Genomic DNA, 20,031 nt, shown 5'->3' with positions numbered 1-20,031 from the left:
GTGTGATGTACTCTAGGTGACCCTGCTCTGGCAGGGGGGTTGGACTAGATGATCTTTCGAGGTCCTTTCCAACCCCTAGGATTCTATGATTCTATGATCCCGAAACTGCCACAATGTATGTCAGTAGCAATTTGCACAGGGTAGTTTGTCCTTTGACATTGACCTGAGAGACAGGGGAGTGAGGGACGAAAGAAAGTACTTGCTTCTTGTCACAGTTGAATCAGCAACAGCAGCTGTGGGATTACACAGCCTGGTTCCCTTCCCTCCCCAAATACTGGGTCAGGTCCCTTGGTCCTGCAAGCAAACAGTTCAACCATGGGCCTGACAATTAACATGCAAGACAGAGGAGAGCACCAGGGCTCATTTTCAACTTGTCAAGGCCTACAAAATAAATTACAGAATAAAATCCCAGAATGACAGAATAATGAGCAATTCATTTGAAATGTAAAATAAATAGGTAAATCTCTAGTGAGCTGGCAGAATAAATGGGATTCTGCTGACATTTGGTGATTAAATTAAACAGTAATGACCTCATGAATAATGGGCTACAGGATTGAATTTGCAGGGCAATATTTTCTTAAGTGGGGGGCAGGGGGACAACCTACCCAGTAAGAAGCTACACTGTTTGCATTATTTTCAATGCATAAACTCCCCACATTCCTGAAGAGCTGCACAGCACCTAAGGACACAAACCTCCTCTTCAGAGGCTAAGAAAAGCCCTGCTGCCCCCTCAAGCCTGAGATAATGTCTTCAGCAGCAAGAGGATCCCCAAGCCACACAGCTGGTACTTCTGGCCCAAGCACAGAGTGGCCACGGGGCAACCAAATGGAATTCCTCCTCCCAACAGGCAGCTGCAGCATTAGTTCAGGGCCGGAGCAGCAGCACAGGTCCTACCGTTCCTTTCGGGGTGGGAAAAAAGAAGTTAAAAACAACCACAACAAAAAAATAATTCTTGGGTCATGCAGCAGAGTATCCTTCCTAGCAAAGCTACCTCCTGTAGCTCCCACTTTGGCCTGTATTTTGCTCCATCCCTGCTGCGCCCCAGCAACCTCACACACCTTCTCTCCCATGGCAATCCACATCAAATGCAGGGCCAGGTTTTCCCCTCCCTCCCCTGCCCTCAGCTGCTGGTATTATGTTGGTATTATTAAAAGATTATGTTATCAGGGCTTCTAGGGTAATGACAGCTGCTGTTTCTTGACCTGCAGTTCTCAGTTTGTTCTTTTACTTATCAGCTACAGACAGAGCTCTCACTGACCCCCGCTGTTACTGTGAGCTAAATCCACTGGTGCCCCAAGATGCCTTTCCCAATCAGCTGCTGGCCAGCCTCTTCTCTAAAAAGCAGATCCCCAAGGATATGGGGCAAATCCTTCCCTTCCCAGCCAAAACCATGGCAGTTTATTCAGGAAGTTCATTTGTTTGTTTGCTTTAACTTAGTAATTCACCAAGGAAGATGTGAAAAGTGAAATTTCATCTTTGCTCAAGTCCAGAAAATCCTGGTTTGTGTCAAGCAGAATGTAAACAAAGACTTAGTTTCAAAACACACTTAAGCATTTCAGAAAAACACAAATACTAAAACTTAAAATATCTATCTTCCTGCCTTCCTTCACCTTCCAGTCAACAAATTTGACTCAAAAATTCATCTTGCATCTCCGCTTGGAAAAACTTTTCTCCAGCTCCTCAGACTCTCCAGGTCCTGCATATGACCTCCCACTGATCACATCCTGATATGTGAAGACACCACAGGCAACAGGGTACCCCAAGCCCTGTGTTTTGTTGTGGCAGCCACTGCTGGGCTAGAGGCTGTGGCAGGGACAGATCAATGGCTCCTGCCTCATGAAGCCCAGTCTGAGGTCAAGAAAGCCAAGAGCAGCCCTGCTGTCCCTCTGGGGAAGGGACATGTGGCACAACCCAGTCCAGGCTGCAGATCTACAGTCTTAGTAGTAATTTGTGCAGACATCTGCTATGAAGTGAAGTCCTCCTTGCTTTACACAGCCTGCCTGGAGCTGTACCTCCAAGCCCCAAGGCAGTCTCACAGCTAAGGCTGCCTTTAAGGCAGGAAGGATAGCAAGCCTCAGGTATTCAATAATGAGGGACAGAGATCATTCCAAGATGGGAAAGGAGAGTAATGAGACTAATCAACTCATCAAGATAACATCCAGTGCAGTAAGTATTGCCACAGCAATGTTTCACTTAAAATCTGCAGCACAAAACACAGATGATTTGGTTAAGAATGGTTCCCTTTGCTAATGCAGAACAAACTTGCTGGTCTAATAACTTTTTTCCTCCTGTGAATCAAAGCTAAGTAGAAGTGTTGCCACAGGCCAATAGATTGAGAGCTGAGAAATAAATCAAGATCTACAGAGATATAAAACCTAATAATTCTATTAAGACCAAGTTAAGACAATTAAATATTGGTGAGACATCAAAAAGCTAAGTAGCCTGGAGAGGTTGATTTTATAAATGAACGAATTTATTTAAATCTATGCCCTCATAAATTGCATTTCATTCCTGCTGCACATCTCAAGCCCCAAACCTCTCTCACCAGGAGCCACACAGTCCCATGCCCTGCAAAAGGAGTTACCTGGGAGCCATGCTCCTCTCAATTATTCCTCACCTTGGATCAGTGAGGAGTGAGCCACAGGCATGTGGCTATGGAAGGTGGTAAGGGCACAGCATTTCTGGTTCTCCTTTAGAATGAGAAGGAATTCAAGTGTCAAAATACTTTGCTGTCCTGTATTACCATTCTCCATGCATCCTTCTTCTTGACCTTACCCTCTCTGTGCCTCAAATCTGCTACCTATAAACTAGGAAATTACATTACTCTACAGGGATGAGATGCGAAAGAGAGGTAATTAAGGCTTGTAAAGGCTCTGGGACTTGGACATGGAAGATGCTATGCAGAAACAAAGGACTGTCAGGAGAAATACTGAGTTTGATTACACAAGCAGCAATCCTGGGGCCATAGATGCCCTGTTTGCCCTTAACAGCAGGAAGGGTTTGATCCAGCTCTGGATAACAATAATTTAGATGGAATTTACATATGTGCAGAAGAGGAAAGTGGGCCTTGTGGCACCTGGGCTGGTGCATTTAGTGAGGCTCAGTGACACACCTCCAGACCTACACCTGGCAGGAAGCACTTGTGAGGCTGACTGAGCCCAGAATCTTTTCAGCTTTAATCTCCAGGCAACTCATTTTGTCCCATGGGGCCAAAGGGACAGCTCTGCCCAAGCCACCAACTCAGCATGCACATTTGAGGAGTTTCAAAGGCATCCCTCTACATACCCACCTACCGCCTCTGGCCCTGCCAGGACCTGGTGAGCTGCTGATGCAGTTCTGATGCAAACCACCACCGGTGCTGGCACTAGGGGAAGTGGCTGCAAACCCTTTTCCTCCTGAACCTGAATGCCTTCAGAAGAACCAGCAAAGGAACCCTGCTGCAGCAAAGGGCATCCCTCTCTCCTGTCACACTAGGACCAGAGCTATCTCTAGCTGAAGAGAAACTTGCAGACTGCAAGCAGCACCAGTCATAAAGAAGCTGAAGAGGATTTAACTACACAGCTCTGTACAAAGCAAAACCCCTGAAACATATTTTTGGTAAAGCCTGGGACAGCCACTCAGCTAATCCCCACATACCTCCTGCTTGCTTTGGGTAATGCTACAGCCATTGCCTTGCAGGTCTCTCAAGAAAGCTATTCCAGGCTAAACCCCAGCTCCAGTGCACTGGAAAATAAAATAATAAAAAACCTGGTATATCTAAATCCCTGTACATCATCTCCTGATGCTTTTGCTGAAAGACTAGCAAGTTTCTGCTGACCCAATTTGTTCCAATTCACAACAGCTTGGAAGAATAGGAGAAGCAACACAAATGAACATATGCGACATAACTCACCCTCTCCTAACCTCTTGCCCCCTCCACTTTCCCCCCACTGCTCCTTCTTCAGTTTCCGCTCTGCCTAACAGGACACATCTTTCCTCCCTCCTGTCTTTCCATGTCTGAAGTTTTATCTGCACAGCCTCAGAGATTAAAACCCCTGACAAAGAATATCTCTCATCATGATGAGAAAAAGAAAACCTTTATTCGGCCAGCAGAATGAAATGTTTGAGCTTAGCTCTGTACATTTCTGGGAGGCAGTTCCAGGGGTGAGTCTGGGGTTTCCCTGTGCATCATTCCCAGAGTCCCCACAATCTTACACCCGAGCAAAAAGCCTACAAGCCACAATCAAAGGGTAAGTAGTTAAAAATCTCTTAGAATTTCCAGCATGTGAGAGATCTGCTGGGACTGCAGATCCCAGCAGAGATGCAGAGCTTTTAAGACATCCATGGCATTGGCAAACACCCAACAGCAGAGCCCCACACATTCCCAAAGGTTAAGAGCAGGCGATGCTTTCAGATGCCTTTCTGCCAAAATGTCAGCAAATTCTGCATTGCTAGCAGCCTCAACAGATAATAACCCTAATAAAATAAAGAGGCTAATACATCTGAACCAACATCTAGTAAAAAAAGAGCAAAATTTAATTGGAAACGTTATCTGTAATTTAAATGTCAAAGGAGAAATAGTTCCTGTGCTTCCTGCTGTTCACAGCCATAAACCAGCAGTTTTGGTGGCCAAAGAGGGGCAGCAAGGAAATGTCAAGGAGGCACTTGGTGTTTCAGCTCCTTGCACTTGCTGATCCCTGCTCTGTGGAGTTGGACAAATGCTACCCCGACAATCCTGCTCAAATCTGTTTTCCCAGATACTCAGCCAAGAGCTTTTTCCACAGGGTGACCAGAGCGCCATCAAGGATGAAACCAGTGGCTCCAGCCCACACTGGAGCAGCTTGCTCCTGACCTCATGGGAAGGACCCATGTTGGAGAAGTTTGTGGAGGACTCTCTCCCATGGGAGGGACCCTGTGGGAAGGTAGGGGAGGGATGTAAGGAATCCCTCCTCCTGAGGACGAAGGTAGGAACCACCAGACTGAACAGACTAAACTTACCCAGCCCCATTCCCCTGTGCCACTGGGGGGGAAGGAGGGAGAGAAACCGGGAACAAAGGAATTTGGGCCTGGGAAGAAGGGAGAGGTAGGGTAACATGTGTAAGCCCTGCTCTTTGTGTTGTCTGAGTCCTGTGTGCATTTGATTAGTGTCATATTAATTTTTTTTTTTCCCCCAAGTTGAGTCTGTTTTGCCCATGACCTTAAATCAGTGAAGAACCCTCCTTGTTCTTTGTCTTGACCCATGAGCTTCTAGCTGGCCTTTTTTCTCCCCATCCCACTGTGTGTGTGGGGGGGAGTTGAGCGAGCAGCCACGTGGCTGGTTCTCTGTTGTCATGTTAAGCACAAACCACGATACTGCAAAAACCTGACAGACCCCTGGAAGGCTGCACACACAGAGAGGGAACTGGGCAGAAGCAGAGCCAGCTCTGCAGGGACCCACACAGCAGCTGTCTCACAGCCAGCTCCAGCCACATCCCTTCCCTAGAGACCAATGTTCTGCGCTCACACCAACAAGCTGGAGCCAGCACAGGTCAGGGCTGGGGCAGCTCCACTAACACAACCACATTCTGCTCCTTAGTGAAGGTAAATCAAAACATTAAGGTCCCCTTGAAGACACGGCACATCCGGAGTGGTTTTTATTTACTTGCCTTTGAGCTATATTAGTTGTTTAGACAGACATCCAGCTTCATTTGTTTACAGCAGTACAACCGGAGGCCTGTTTCTTTTGTATTGATGACTTAAGTTAAAGCTCTTATTTCTTGGACTTCCTCTTTTATGTAAAGAAAATGACACTTGCTGCATTAATACACAGAATAAATTCAATTTTGCTCTTGCACAGAAGCACATTTCCCCTTCCTCCCCCTGCATCACTGTATCACTCCCACACAGCAACTGCAGTTCCAGCAGAATAAAGACCTTTTGTTCCAAAGATAAATTTCTGGAAGTGTTTACACACTGAGCCCCAACTCAGAAAGCACCCAAACCGTGTGCTCAAGGGCATGTATTTGAAAGCAACACGGCAAGATGAATGCCAGTGGAAAGGTTGGCTGCTGGATTAGCAAGGTCACAGAACAACAGCATTTGGGCTGCACTGCGTGTTAAAAGTAAGTAACTTTTCAAATGCCCTGCAGAATTAGCAGATGCATTTCAACTTAGAAATGAGCTTCAATTATGCCAGTTTGGAACAGCTCCCACTCAATCAATTGGAGATAAATGTTTTGATTAAACTAAAGGTTTAGAGTGGAAGGCACTTTTTTTTTTAGAATCAGTTCTAGAAAACCTGAATTAAAAAAAAAAAAAAAAGATGATTGGCCTTGCATTTGGAACAGAATCACTTTAAATACATGTCTCTGTGTTTCATGTGCAACTCTCTTTCTCACTTTTGACCTACTTGAATTTGAACACCTTGCTGGCTTTGCTCACAATCACTCACACACTGCCTGGAAAGCCTTGTGCTCTACTTGAAAACTTTTGCCAGGAAAGCTAAATAGGTTATTGCTGAGAAATTTCAGCTGCAGAGGTAGAGCAATGGAAGTCCGAGGAGCCTCAGCACATCAACAAGAGGAGCCATTCATAAATATAGCTGAACCTACTTACAGTAACACTCAACATTTAAAATAAGCTCACATTCAGACCAGGGATAAAAACATACTCCTTTAAACCACATCTGGGGGCAGAGGGGATGGATGAAGATTTTTCTCCCCTTCAAGCAATTCTGACCAATTGCCAAGGGTCACTATGTGGGAACCTGCCTTCCACCTGGCCTCTACACACATTGAATTTTCACAATAGCACGCAGACATGCTCTAGCAAGTTGACTACAGCAGAGCACTGATAGAATCTTTTGCCTCCCTCACCCCACAACAGAGCAACCATTGATTCAGAAGCAGAGAAGAGGTGCTCCAGCAGCTCAGTTCATCAGACAGGAGGTCAGGCCCCATGTCCTCCAGCAGCAGAGCTCAAGCCAGGTCCCCAGAGAGAGCCACTCCTGTGCTCTGCTGTTGTTCTTGCCTGATTTTGTGTCTGTTCTTCTTGAAGCAGGATCAGACTCCAGCAGCAGCATGACAGCTCTACACCTCCGAGAGAGACCTTCCCTCTCCCTTTTCTAGAAGAGGTCACTGTTGGCTCTTCCAGGGCTGCCAGCCAAGAGCTCACCCCACACAAGGCTCCACACCACCGAAGGGAAAGGGTGCCTTGTTTACATGAAAGCCTGACACCATCTTACATTTCAAATGCTTTTTGCTCACTTTCAACAGGCCACAAAGACTTCCTCTTTTAAAAGAGCAGCTGTAACAATAGCAGTCACCCCAGCTGACACAGAGCCAAATAAAGCAGGCTATGAGCTTAAAGGTCTGATTCCCAGGCCAGACCTCACTTTGTATGGTATCAGACCTCAGACTGGCTCTCCAGCAAGACTCACCATAGCACTAGGTGTATTCCAACCTTGGCATTTGCACCAGAGCTCCTTACAGTGCCCAAATCTTTTTCAGGAGCTGAACAGGGCAAGAGATGGTGCTTTCAGTACAGTTCCCACCAGCCTTGTCCAGGCACTGAAGGGGAAAATCACTGAACAAACTTCCCTGCCCTAACCTGCTTCACCTCAGCACTACAAGGGAGGGCCAAAAGCATTTTGATTATGCAAAGCTCTGGGCCAACAGCATTTTGATTATGCAAAGCTCAAAGCATTGTTATTACCCTTAATTAAAGTGTCCCGTTCAGCCCACAAGGACATTCTCTTAACTGCTTCTAACCAGTGGAAGTGTTTTTAGAGGTGTCTTTTACCTTACTAGACAAAGACCATTTAAAAGCTGTTACTTGCTGAATTCTCAATTAGCACATCATTCCCTTCCAAAGCCTTGCTGGAGTCTCCTGGAGCAAAGCAAAGCCCAATTCAAACAATATATCAAGAGCCACCAGAAACAACCTTTCCAGCTATTGTAATGCAGGCTTACATCCTGCACATTCAGCAGAAACTGCATTTGCTGTGAAGGTTATAGTTATTAAACTACACTACACTGTCTATTTAGAACCCTGAAAGCTACAGCCTTGACAACTGACACACAAATTCTTCTCTCTGCTACACCAGCACCATGCTGGTGCTACCCTAAATTTTAGTGCAAAGGTTCCCAGGTTTGCCCTGATGTAATGAAGATCAGCCACTGGCTGTGGAGATGGAACAGATGCAGGGATTTTATTTATAAAGCCTCCCACTCTGCCTCCCTGCAAATCACAGATCCTGCCAAGTCACTGCACACTGAAACCAGAATTAAAATACAATAAATTACCTTAAGAAAAAAGTGCTGAAACCTCATCCTCGTAACATTTCCTCAGATGAAGGCAATTGAGTACAGAGGATCCAATTAGGAATAAAGAGAGAAAGGCTCAGAAGAATGATAGTACTCAGGGAAGCAAAGTGGCCTTTTAAACGGCTATGTTTGCACACAAAGCATGGTACCAGCAGAACAGGGGGGCAGCCTCTGAAGGTGGGACTGTCACCACAAGAAGCAGCAGGTTTTGGCTGACCTACAGGTGCTGGGAGGATTAAGGAGGGGAGTTGAAGCCTAGCTAGCGTCATTCCAGCAGTGAGAGCCTGGACATGCCCCCAGGAAAATGGGGGAGTTTCTTCACCACTGACTTCCCTGGGTGCATGATGAGCAACTCCAGATCAGGGCTCTGAGCCAAGACTACAGAGCAGTGCATTCCTGGCTTTGCCATCAATCGTCAGGACAGACTCAAGACAGATGAAGGGCAGAAACCTTCTCAAGGCACCTCCTTATGGTGACACTAACTTGGCAAATTACAAAGCAGAGTCTGCCCAGCATCTCTCCTTCACTGCACAATGAGGTGTACACCTGTGTCTCCAGCCAGTCGCATCCACTTTGAGAGTAATCCCTCAACCCAACTGCATCCTTACCCTTCACAAGGACAGCAGGCAGCACAGGGGAGCCCTGATCTCAGCCAGGCCAGAGGGGTTTCCAGAACAAGTAATAACACCATAATCACAAGGCTCTAGCAGCAGGCAAAACCCCACATTTAAAAGAAAAAAAAAACAAAACAACAAAACAAAACAAACAAACAACAACAAAAAAAGAATCTCTTGCACATCTCATTTGCCCAGAACCACACCAGGGAAATGTGAGTGCCCTTGAAAACTCTGTGATCCACCTTGCACTTACATCACTGTGCAAAGCTATTCCTCACCCAAGACAAATAGCCCTCTGCTCAGCAGGGCATCAGAGTGTTTACAGATGATTTTTTTTTTTTTTTTCCTAAAGAACATCTACTCCATAAAACAACAATTAGCTGTTCTCTGAATTTATGAGTGTAATTTGCAATTCTGTTAAAGCATGGGCAGCCACGGCTGTCATGCAACAGTAATTGTTTGCATTGCTGTGAAGGAGCCAGAACAAGGCACGCTGCTGGGTTTTCGGGGCCTGTTGGAAAAAGGAGACTGTTGTCCTTCATAGGAGAAGAATTCCACCACCTTCACAGGGGCATGGTACCATTATCACCTGCAATGATGCAGTGACCACCCCAGAAACAATTTCATCTCCAGCACAGAGAGCAGCAGGAAGGAGTTTGTTGCAGGTTTTGACTTCCACGTTAGCTGGCTTATGTTAAAGCAGCAAGAACTAGATAAGGTAACAAGGACTGAGCAAAGGTGGAAGATAAACATTCCAGAGAAGCAAATGTAATTAAGAGAGTTCACATAATTTAGAAAGGAGGCAAAAAAACCCAACATGAGGAGTGGTGTCTCCCCCATCAAGCTACTTTCTTAAGTAAAAGTCATCGGAGTCTGATAAGAAATTATTAGCTTAGAAACTTAGATGCCTCCAGGGGAAACACAGGTATTAAAAGAGATGAGCCTTGATGGAGTTAATGGTGTTCTCATACAGCCAAGATCCCTAATGAAAGTGAACTCATTTACATATCCAACCACTCAGCACTAGCCTGTGCCAACTAACTAGCAATCTTCTCCTCCTCCAAGAGGCAAAAAGGGCAGAAGTACCAAGTTTCCATTTCTTCTCCCTCACAGGTCTCCAGGCCATAGCAGCAGCGAGCTGCTCTGCCTGTGACCTGACCTGGTGCAGATGGCCACATGCTGCTCAGGGCCAGCTCGGGGGTACCAGAAGGCTGGCTGCAGCACTGGCAGATGAAAGAGGCAGTTTTAACATTAGCTGGAGAGCTTTTGAAGCCAAGAGGCTGTTTTCAAAAGGGAGGGGAAAAAAGGCTCTCCAGTTCATAGCTGCAAGGTATTTACCTTAATGTTAAATGACAATTGCTTGCAAAACTGTATTGCAGAAACTCCCTGGAGGCATTAATCAGAAGTTGAATCTTCCACTCTCACTTAGCATGGGCAGTGACAGATATTTACAGAGAGCACCATGGGGCAGGGGCTTTCATTCACAGGCTGCCAGCAACAAAACCATCAAACTCCCATTTGGGTTCCTAAATTTGAAGCCTCAGTGCCTTTGTGGGTCTAAATCTAAAGCCTTTATGTGGGTTTCTGAAGATGATGACCAAGGCTCCAATCACCAGAAATCAGGGAGGTTTGTTATCAGATTAAAGCCCCTTTGAACCCAGGTGCTCCCAGGACTGCCCCCCAGGTCCTTGCTAGCATGGCCTGCACAACAGCAAAAGGTTCCACAGCTGCTGGAAGAAAATGGCACTGCCAGGTAATTTCCATGACCGAGGGAGGGTTTCCAGTGCAGAGAGGAAACAAGTTGCTTCTTCTGCAGGGAGAAATGATCAGTCTGACTCCACTAAAGCTGTCCAGGATAATGGGAGTGTTTTCTGTTGGGTTGTTTTTTTTTGTTTATTTCCCCTTCAAAGTACCAAGAGAGCAAGAAGGCATGGGGAACAGCAGCATATGGGAGCTGAAGCCCTCCTGCCTAGCCCCCACCACCCCTCCTGCCTGCCCACAGGATGCATCCACAGAAACAGTCCCTTCAGGTTACCACTCCTCCAGACTCATAGTGTGCAACCAAAGCCAAGGAGGCAGAAGTAACTGGCATGAGATTTAACAGGAAAAAAATAGGAATTTAATACGGAAGAGGCCAAGTCCCTTCTGGCCACAGGAAACACCAAACAGCCCTGGAGCACTGCTACAGACAGCACCTTTCTGCAAAGAGGGCTGGGGCTCCCTCTATTCCCCCAGGACAGCAGCATTGCTCTGTGTTTATGACACACTTCTCCAGCAGTCCTAAGCCTGCATTTGGAGTCCTGCATCCTTCCTGTCCCACACAACACTTGGCACCCGTTTTGACTATGTCGGGAAGATCACATTTGCTGTGTTGCCAACGACCTCACCGTGAGGTTTTTCCAGCCTTCTCCTTCTCTTGCTAACCTCCCATCCCTGTCCTGGGCCTCCACCTTGAGCTGCTGCTTATCTCCACTATCACCATCAGCCTGCTTCCCCTTTCATTTCCCACCCCTCATTCCACTTTCTCTCCCCAAACTCCTCTCAAGATGTGCTGCTATATTTGCTTTCCTGCAAAATATACACAAAATAAAACATATTCTATCAAGATGGAGTTTTAAGTCCTTTTTTCCCCCTCCATTTTACGCATCTTAAGGCATCATTTTAAAATAGCAGAAGCATGTCTACAGATTTATGTGCATCTTTCAGGTCTAATTTACATAAAAAAACAAGTGCAGAGCATTTCTTAGCCTTCGGGCACAGCAGATAAAAGGAGAACACCTAATGAATTAAAAAATGTTTGGATAAAACTTATATAAACTCTTACATATGCGAATAAGATGAAAGCCTATAATTACAAGCTGAATTGTGTACTAACACAAGTAGCTCCGTGCAATACACGGTGTCCTTGATTCCAAAATAACATATTGTGAGAAGACACCTTCCTATAAATCTCCCTCTGTGGGTTCTTTTCAACACCCCTGGAGCACAGGTGATGCTAAGGGCTGCAATAACGACTTCTCAGTTGGTATAAATTATATATTTATAAGGATCACCCCCTATTTAAAGGCACCTTTCCACTTCCTAAAGAGCACTGATAGAAGGTAATTATAACCTTATCTCGCATGATTTGGATCATCAGCTGGCATTCATAGCAAAGCTACATCTTAATGAGGTGTGTATGTGCATGGAGGGGGATATTCTCACCAAGTTTCAATGTACTGATCTTTTCATCCAACATAAATTTTTAATGCAGAAGGAATTTAATTTTGCAATACAAAGCTTGGAAGCAAGAGAGTTTGTGTAAACAGCCAGCCACGGGGAGACTGCACTCCACAAATATGGACTGCCAACAAAATCCATTTCCAGAGCTGTTTAACTCATGAGTTACGGTCCATCGTGCTCCAAACACAATCCTCTGTGGCAGCCATGGTGCTGAATCCCAACACCCAGGGCAGTGCTCGGGGTGCTGCCATTTTGGCCCCTGTCTCTGAACAGCACTGCCCTGCCCCAGCAGCCTCATACCTGTGTAAAGCAGGCCTGGCAGATAGCTGCACTACATCAGCAAGAGGGAAGCCCCTTCTTCTCCACTGTAAGCTTGGGTGAGCACCTCTCCCCATCCCAATTATTCCACTGCAGGGTAAGGACGATAACTTCTCATCTCCCAGAGGAGGAATTAATTAGCATTTCTTATGCCTCCTGCATTAGGGTGATGAGACACAGAAAGCCCAGATCATCAATTTATTAATGCCAGTGCAAGCCTACAGCAATGGTAACCAAGGCAGTGGAGTTCCTCCAGATTTGTTCCAATGTGACACCAATCTGGACCTCCTGGCAACTAACCGTTGAACAAGCTGAGAACTCAACTGCTGACCTTCTGCCAGCACCTCAGAGGTCCAACCTGAGCTCCCTGTGCTCATGGACATGACTCAGTCAGGCTGTCCCCTTAAGTATTTACAGCCTTTGCACACAGGACCAAATGACAGAAAAATGAGGGAAAAGGAAGGATGCAGAGATGGAGGCTGACAGCAGAGCGGTGGCTGGGCTGGAGACCAGCTCCAGGCCAAGCCTGTAGCACACAGCCTGGCCATTGCAGCAGCAACCAGAGCATTCATCCCCACCTTGGGTTGATCTCAGACACCAGGCAATCATGACCCCAATTTTAATCAGTCTGGGGACACGTTGCTCCCTTACAGCTATAATTCAGTATTTTTTCCATTACTATCAACTGCAAGATTTAACAATACCAAATCAATCAGCAACCTTAATGTACCACCTGGAGTTAACACGTACCAAAAGAAAGCTATTACACAAGAAATATGCAAAGACTGCAGTCTTTCCCAGAGTCCTTTCCTAACCCCTCCTTGCCATGGTGATGGAGATAGTCAGCACTTTTTGTTGCAGATCAATACTTCACTTGAATGTGACCACCACTCCAATTATTGCTTTGATTACAGAGGCATGAGTTTGCTCCCAGACACCTACCCCTTTATTGAAAAAAACCACCATGCACATACTGTCCATTGAAGTGATACCTGTGGGAAATCATTAACCCACTAATTTGAAATCAATTTAAAGTCCATTTGCCTAATGACATGAGCACTGTCAATTATCTATAAATTGTTAATTTACGAGAAAATGACATCAGAATTTTTGTTTTATTAATTGGATTTTCCAGATGCAAGTTATTTCTAAAGCTTTATAATCCATGTCTCTTGGTGAGCAAACATTAAAACTCACTTAATAAGATGCCTTTTATGCCAAGAAAAAGAGTAAAATGAGTAAACCCGCTCTCGTGAACACTTCAGTATTAGGGTTTATGCATTCATCCTAGCAATTAGAGAAGGAGAAGTCATGGGGAGAGTGACAAAAGGTCCTTTGAGTGTCTGTTTATGTTCTTGAACAAAACTGGTTGCAACCACATTTGCATTTTTCTGAGGCAAAATTCTTCCAACTGCAGAAACCACCACCAGCCCAGGTCACCTCTCCCATCATCCTTGTGCCTCCTCAGCAAGGACTCAGCCAGGCACAAACTGAGCTGAGAACCTCACTTCTCAGCAAATATTTGAGCAACAGACTCACTGGCCAAAGTATTAGCAGGCTTGATTGTCAAACCAGGGACTAGGTTGTGATTTCTTCACCGAAGAGGAGATATTTGAGATCAATTTTTCCTAACAACTTCAGTACATCCATTTCTACTGTGGGAGCAGAGAGATCACGTTCAGGTCATCTTCTTGTAACATCATGTACCCAGGTCCAAAACAGTTAAGCATCTGCTCAACTTACTCCTGTTTCAGCCTCTCACCCCAGTTGAATCTGTATCCTTGATCTCTTATGCAGTACTCCAGGTCCTGAATTTCTCTCCTACTCCATGCAGCTGCTTGGGAGTTGCTTGCACACCTATCCACAGCTGCCCACAGAAATCAAGCCCATGCAATTTTCCTACCCCATGGTAACTAGGCAACACGACTGTAATTTTCAAATATTGATATCCACCAGCAAAAATACAAGTGTGAAGAAACCAGGGTTTGATTGACCCAAAGAGCTAATGCACCTGAGGAAACTGCAGCCAGCCCTGGACAGTCCCTGGGCACAGATCTATTGCAGATGAGTTTCAATATTCCCAGCACTCACTTTTACTGAACACTCAGAAATAAAAATCTCCAAATGCATCATGAACTTGACAGGAATTAAAGAAAGGGAGAACAATTACTTTGGTGTAGTCTGATGGGGTAAGCCAGCTCCACTTCCTCTTTTCTCTTCCTGATCTTTTTAGTACCTGATCCAAAAATCCCCCAAGGAGCATGAAGACTCAGGAGTGCTTGTGTGCACACAAATGAAACCTCCTCTGTGCAAGACCAACCTCTCCCACACTCGAGCAGCAGCTGGCACACACAGAATGCTCTGGTTTTGCCAAAATAGAAAGCTGCAATCTTAAACCTTCCCTCTTCCATTAATGCTCTATTTAAGTCTGGTTTTGAATCTGTCTGGATTACAAAGCCACCCCCTCTCAGTAAACCCCCCTTCCCAGAGAGCCCTCTTCTCTGCTAAATAGATACTAAATATAAATACATACCAGGGAGAACTTTTGGAGAAAAACAGGACTAGAATTTGTAAAAGCTTTCCCTTCCATCTATTCCACAAACATACATCAAAGCAGAGCTGCTTTGCTGTTTCCTGTCATGGCTGCCTACCAAGAGTTCATCCTGCCACCCCCATTCATTGCCACAGCTCTTGTTGCAAGAGTGCAATGCTTGGAATACCCTTCCCAGGATACACCAGGTCCCTCTGCTGCTCTTCTCCAGCAGGTCCCAGCAACACCCAGCCAGGGCAGGTGATGGATGCAAACATGCCAGAAGAAAAACTGCCAGATGAACACTGGCATTATTCCCGATCCCCTAGTGAAACCAATCCAGTCAGAAGAATTCCTGCCTGCTGATATGCTAATGTTTTAAATGAGCTTTAATTGGTTTCCCAACACGACCTGCCACTCACACACCCTGTGCCAGTCCTCATGGCTGTCAGCCCCATTGTGTTGCATCTGCACTGCCACCCAAAGAGCCCAAATAGAGATGACACTGGTTCCCAGAGGGCTGTTCTGTTGCCCCACTTGTTCTCTCAATATATTTATTCTGGTGTGAAATCACAGCACCACCTGTCCTGATCATTTCACAGTTCCCATGTGAAAGAAAACACCCTTTGGGGATGGAAGCAGGTAAGAAAACCCAGCAGTCCTTGCACTGGCTGCTCTTAGAAACTGCACGAGGGGAACAGTGCATGGGTGAAGGTCTGTGTAGGAGATCACTGAGTCCCACACCACCTTTAGCTAGCAAGCTCTCCAGCCAGCATGATCCAAGAATTTACTGATATCTGCAGTGACTGACTTGTAAGTAACATCCCTGCCCAGGCTGAGCTTTGCTGCTGCAGCTGCTCAGGAGCAGAGGCAGCTGATCAGATTAGCTCACCTCGTTCCCATTTAACACAATTTCTCCAATTCTGTGCTGGCGTTAAACGAGCATATCATTTGTTCCAGCTCTCTGCTCAGGGAGGCTATGGCTTACAGCCCTCCATGCAAGTCACTTGAAGCAGGAGGATGACGTACATGGCCCTCAGGAGGGCTTTGCCCCCAGTAACCCTCATTTTCCTCCATGGCCTTCTGGAGGACCTTGTCCATACCTTCTCACCCCCCAGTTCAGGCCATAAGCTCCCACAATAACACAGCCCTGCTTCAGGCTGGATTAAAACAGCACTGCTCAAGCCATATTGCCTTATAATCAGATGACAGGCAATGTTAGCAAGGACAAGACCTCTGCAGTGTTCCCAGGGAAGAGACCTGTTGTCTTCAACTCTTGCTACACCCCGTGTTTTCGACCAGCACCTCTTCTCTCCCCAGATTTTCTCTCCCAATCCCCACATCCCTCCCAGAGAGAAGGCAGCATATCTGATAGCCTGATGCAAAGGCTCTTGAAGTTCAGGCACCAGAGAACCTCAAGGCTGTCTCTTCCTAGGTACAATGCAAGGCTTTGCCTAGATCCCTGGGAACATCTTCGGGTTTATGTTTATATTTCAGTGTGATCATCAAGCAAGACAGCAGAGAAACTCGTCACCATCCATCACAAACTTCATTGTTTAGTAATAAGATGTATTGCCCCCTTGCAGTAAAATAACACTCCAGCCAGAGCTCCCATTTGTTATGAGCTGGCTGACTGGGACAGCTGTTTGTGTCAATGCTGTAAACACTCCATTTGGAGCAGAGACAGCAAATTTTAAGTGCTAATAAATGGGACTGCAGGCTGCTGAGCACACACGAGGTTAGTGGCTGGTCACCACCAGCCCTCCCCAGCTAGGCTGCTGGAGCAGCCCCAGGCCAGTGCTGCCAACCCCAGACCCCCTTTAAACACAGCACCAGGAGCATGGCTCTGCCTGCCCAGCCTCCCTGCTCCATTCCACACCCCCCCACCACCCTGGCACCCAGTTAACCTTGCTGCGAGCTGCAGCTGCGAGCACAGCTGCCATCACAGAGTGCCCCAAAACCAGCTGTGAGGTGGGCAGGGAGGGTTTGTGAGCAGAGCCTGTGGGGTGAGGCAGCTTTCTTGGCTGAGCAAAATGGGCTCAGAGCAGCAGTGCTGGAGGAAGAGCTTACCTGTCTCCATGCGTCAGGAGGGAGCCAAATGTGTGTTTTTGTAGTTAGCTTTATTATAAATGGCCTCAGCAGATCAGACAACAGAGAGAAGGCTTTCTGGAGAGCACTAGTGGACTTGTCCAGTAGTACACAGTGATAACCTGTGGAGGACAGAATTAATGCTTAGTTGGGTGCCTCTGACCTGATGCCCTCTGTGCTTCCCAGGGTTGGAGGCATGCTCTTATCCCAGTTTTATTACCAGCTACACAGACTGCTGGGCCCTAAAGCAGCAAAGACACAGAAAAACTGAACCTCTGGCAGCAGCTAGGGAGATGATAACTGCATATTGAGGGCTCGGCGATTATCTGTCACCACAGCAGACGCCTAAAAACACTCTGGAACAGTTCAGAGCATTACTCCACAGTGTAAGCCAGGCCCCAAGGAGACAGCAGCCTTCCTGTATTCCCAGCTAGCAGCAAGATCCCCAGGACATGGTGAGGGTGCCTGCATAACAGCAAGGGAAGAGCCTCTGCAAAGCAGCCTTAGATGATGCACAAGAGTCTTCTGGCAGCATCTATCAGTGGATTTCACTGAGGTCACAGCCTCGCACATTAGACACAGATGTCACTTCCATTTTTAAAGCAGGAAAAATAAAGCTTAAAGACAGAGACAAAGCACTGGCAAGATTTCATGATTTATCATCGCTGTCATTTCAGACACTCATAACAGCCTGGGTTTACCCTCTGGCTCCCTTGTAGCAGCTCCTTTGAGAGGTACATGAACAGCAGGGGCAAGGGACAGGTCTGCTGCTCATGCCCTATCATGCTAGTCAATAGCATTTGCAGAAAAAAAAAAAAGCTGGTCTAGTTTTCACAGAATTCAGACAGACCCCCAAATGGTTTCAGCTGTCTGCAGGCAGCACTGTGTCACCATGCCAGAGGACACAAACCAAGTCTAAAGACAGAACAGGTAAAGGCAGCAAACATGACCAAAAGCAGCACCTCACCACTACCTTCCCTTGAGCAGCCTTATAACTTCAGAAGGAATTTGTCTTGGCAGAAACTTCCCCCTCTCCAAACAACAGCTGGAAAGAAAATCCCACAGGCAGCAGATCCCTCAGCACTCTTGAGCTACATCTCATTCAGGAAACAGTGGCAAGCCCAGGTGACACTCAAGGAGAAGAACTGCTCACCCTCTAGTGACAAAACTATATTGTCCATCAACCACAAGCTCCTTGAAGCAAAGCCAGGCAACTGTGGCAGGCAGCAGCAAACTCATCAAGCACTTGAGTGCTACCAGGGGACAGCTTGTGGCTCTCATCACCCCCATAGCATTGAGCTGTTCTGACAGGCAGTGCTCAATGCTGAGACAACAAAACTTTGGTCTAGACATTTGTGGGCAATTACTTTATGCACTGACTGCTTGATCAACTCACCTGCTCATTTTCCCAAGTCCTTTGTTAGTCTGCAAAAACCTCAGGGAAAGCTCAGGCAATCACATCTTGGAAAGGGCTCCCAGGAGCCTGCACAAGCCAGCCAATGGGTTTGAGAAAGAACACCCAAGCCTCTATCTCCTCTCCATATGCCTGTGTCCAACACAACACAACTTTAGGAAGCTAAGTGGGACAGAGACCACCATTTAGATAGGATTAAAAGTTCTAGCGCAGACACACAACCTTCCCTTGCAGTCACCTTGCACTTCTCACTCAGCAGCACAAGATTTTATTGAAAAGGTCATTAAAGTTTAGGAAAAAAAACAACCCTCCACAAAGGTATTTTAAAGGCTTACCCTGAATTCACCCTGCCCCAGACTGTAAAAGGTCCCATCTCTTCTGCATCTGCCCTCTCTGGGTCCAGACCGGTTAGGAAAGTAAGTTCACCTCATTTCCTGTGGAAACTTCTTAATCACCCAATACCCATCACCTGTAGTGCTCCCACAAGGCTGCAGAGCTCTTTAGTGATGGGAAATGAGACATCAATGCCCACACCTGTAGCTAAGATGAGCATAAGCTAACAAACATTAAAGCAGTCATGAGGTTTGCCTTCCTGCCAAAGCCAGCCAGGCCACAAATGCTCTCTGTGCCACGTTTCAGCTCACCCCTCCAATGACTGGAGATGTCCTCACACCCACCCTTCAGTCTGGGGACTCTGAGACTGCCACATCTTCCACCAGAAGAGGACATGCCCCAGCCCTTGTGCCCACACACTATCAGATCAGCTACCCAAAGCACCACCACACCCTTTCCTCTCAGACACACCCTCTTTTGCTAAGCCATGCCTAGGACTTACCCACCCCTCTTCCCTACCCTTACTCAGGTTGCTTCACAACCTCCTTTTCCAGAAGCAGAACCTTTCACATTTAAGATGGAGGACGCTCCCACTGTGTGCCTAAATCACAACCTGTTGGTAACTCACTTGAACCTCCTCCACTTGCCATCACCAGTGGTGGTTTATGGTGCTGTTTACCAGCTGCCACCTACCAGCACAGCCATGGTTGCACTTCACCAAAAGATTAATCCATCCCCCACAGACTGACACATACACAATCCCACCTGGCAAAAGGACTTCTCTGCTTCAAATCCAGGTTTGAAAGCCAGATCTCTGGCAACCTTTCTCATCCCAGCCCAATGCACTTCAGGACATACTCCTGCTCAGGCTCCTTCACTGCTTTTCTTCCTGCCAACACACTCATCAAGGTGCTACCAAGCTCTCTGGCCCTTCCTACTGCTTGTTGCACACAGCAGTATGAAACATGTTTTCATGCCAAGCTCCCGAGGCACGAAACTTGCTCTAACTTGAGAGGAAACAAGCCACACAAACAAGAAACAGGCATCATGGGCCAACACTCAGAGAAACACAATCCACCAACTTTCCAAATTCCCACTGTTTTGGGCTCACTTCAGCTCCTGCGCTGGCTTACGGTGAAGGAAAGCCTGGCACCCAGCCCCTCCAGCTTTTGCTCATCACCATCCTCAGCCCTCGGGGAGTGCGTAATAGCTGAATGAACAGCCACC

General features: G+C 46.6%; 1 protein-coding gene across 2 annotated transcripts in view; it reads right to left on the bottom strand.

Moving 5' to 3' along the window:
* Window positions 1-17,045, bottom strand: part of LOC127392758 (F-box only protein 6-like) — a 53,962-nt gene extending 36,917 nt beyond the window's left edge. Inside the window, exon 1 of one of the 2 annotated variants that reach the window (XM_051637071.1) lies at window positions 17,040-17,045. The gene's annotated coding sequence lies outside the window, so the exon portion shown is untranslated. Of the gene's footprint in view, window positions 1-8,261; window positions 8,433-17,039 lie in introns of those variants that run through there. The other variant, XM_051637073.1, reaches the window with a different exon arrangement.
* Window positions 17,046-20,031: the final 2,986 nt, after the last annotated feature.

The sequence above is a fragment of the Apus apus genome, chromosome 20, assembly GCF_020740795.1.
Source record: "Apus apus isolate bApuApu2 chromosome 20, bApuApu2.pri.cur, whole genome shotgun sequence".
Taxonomy (NCBI): domain Eukaryota; kingdom Metazoa; phylum Chordata; class Aves; order Apodiformes; family Apodidae; genus Apus; species Apus apus.
This window is presented reverse-complemented; position numbering and strand designations above follow the sequence as displayed.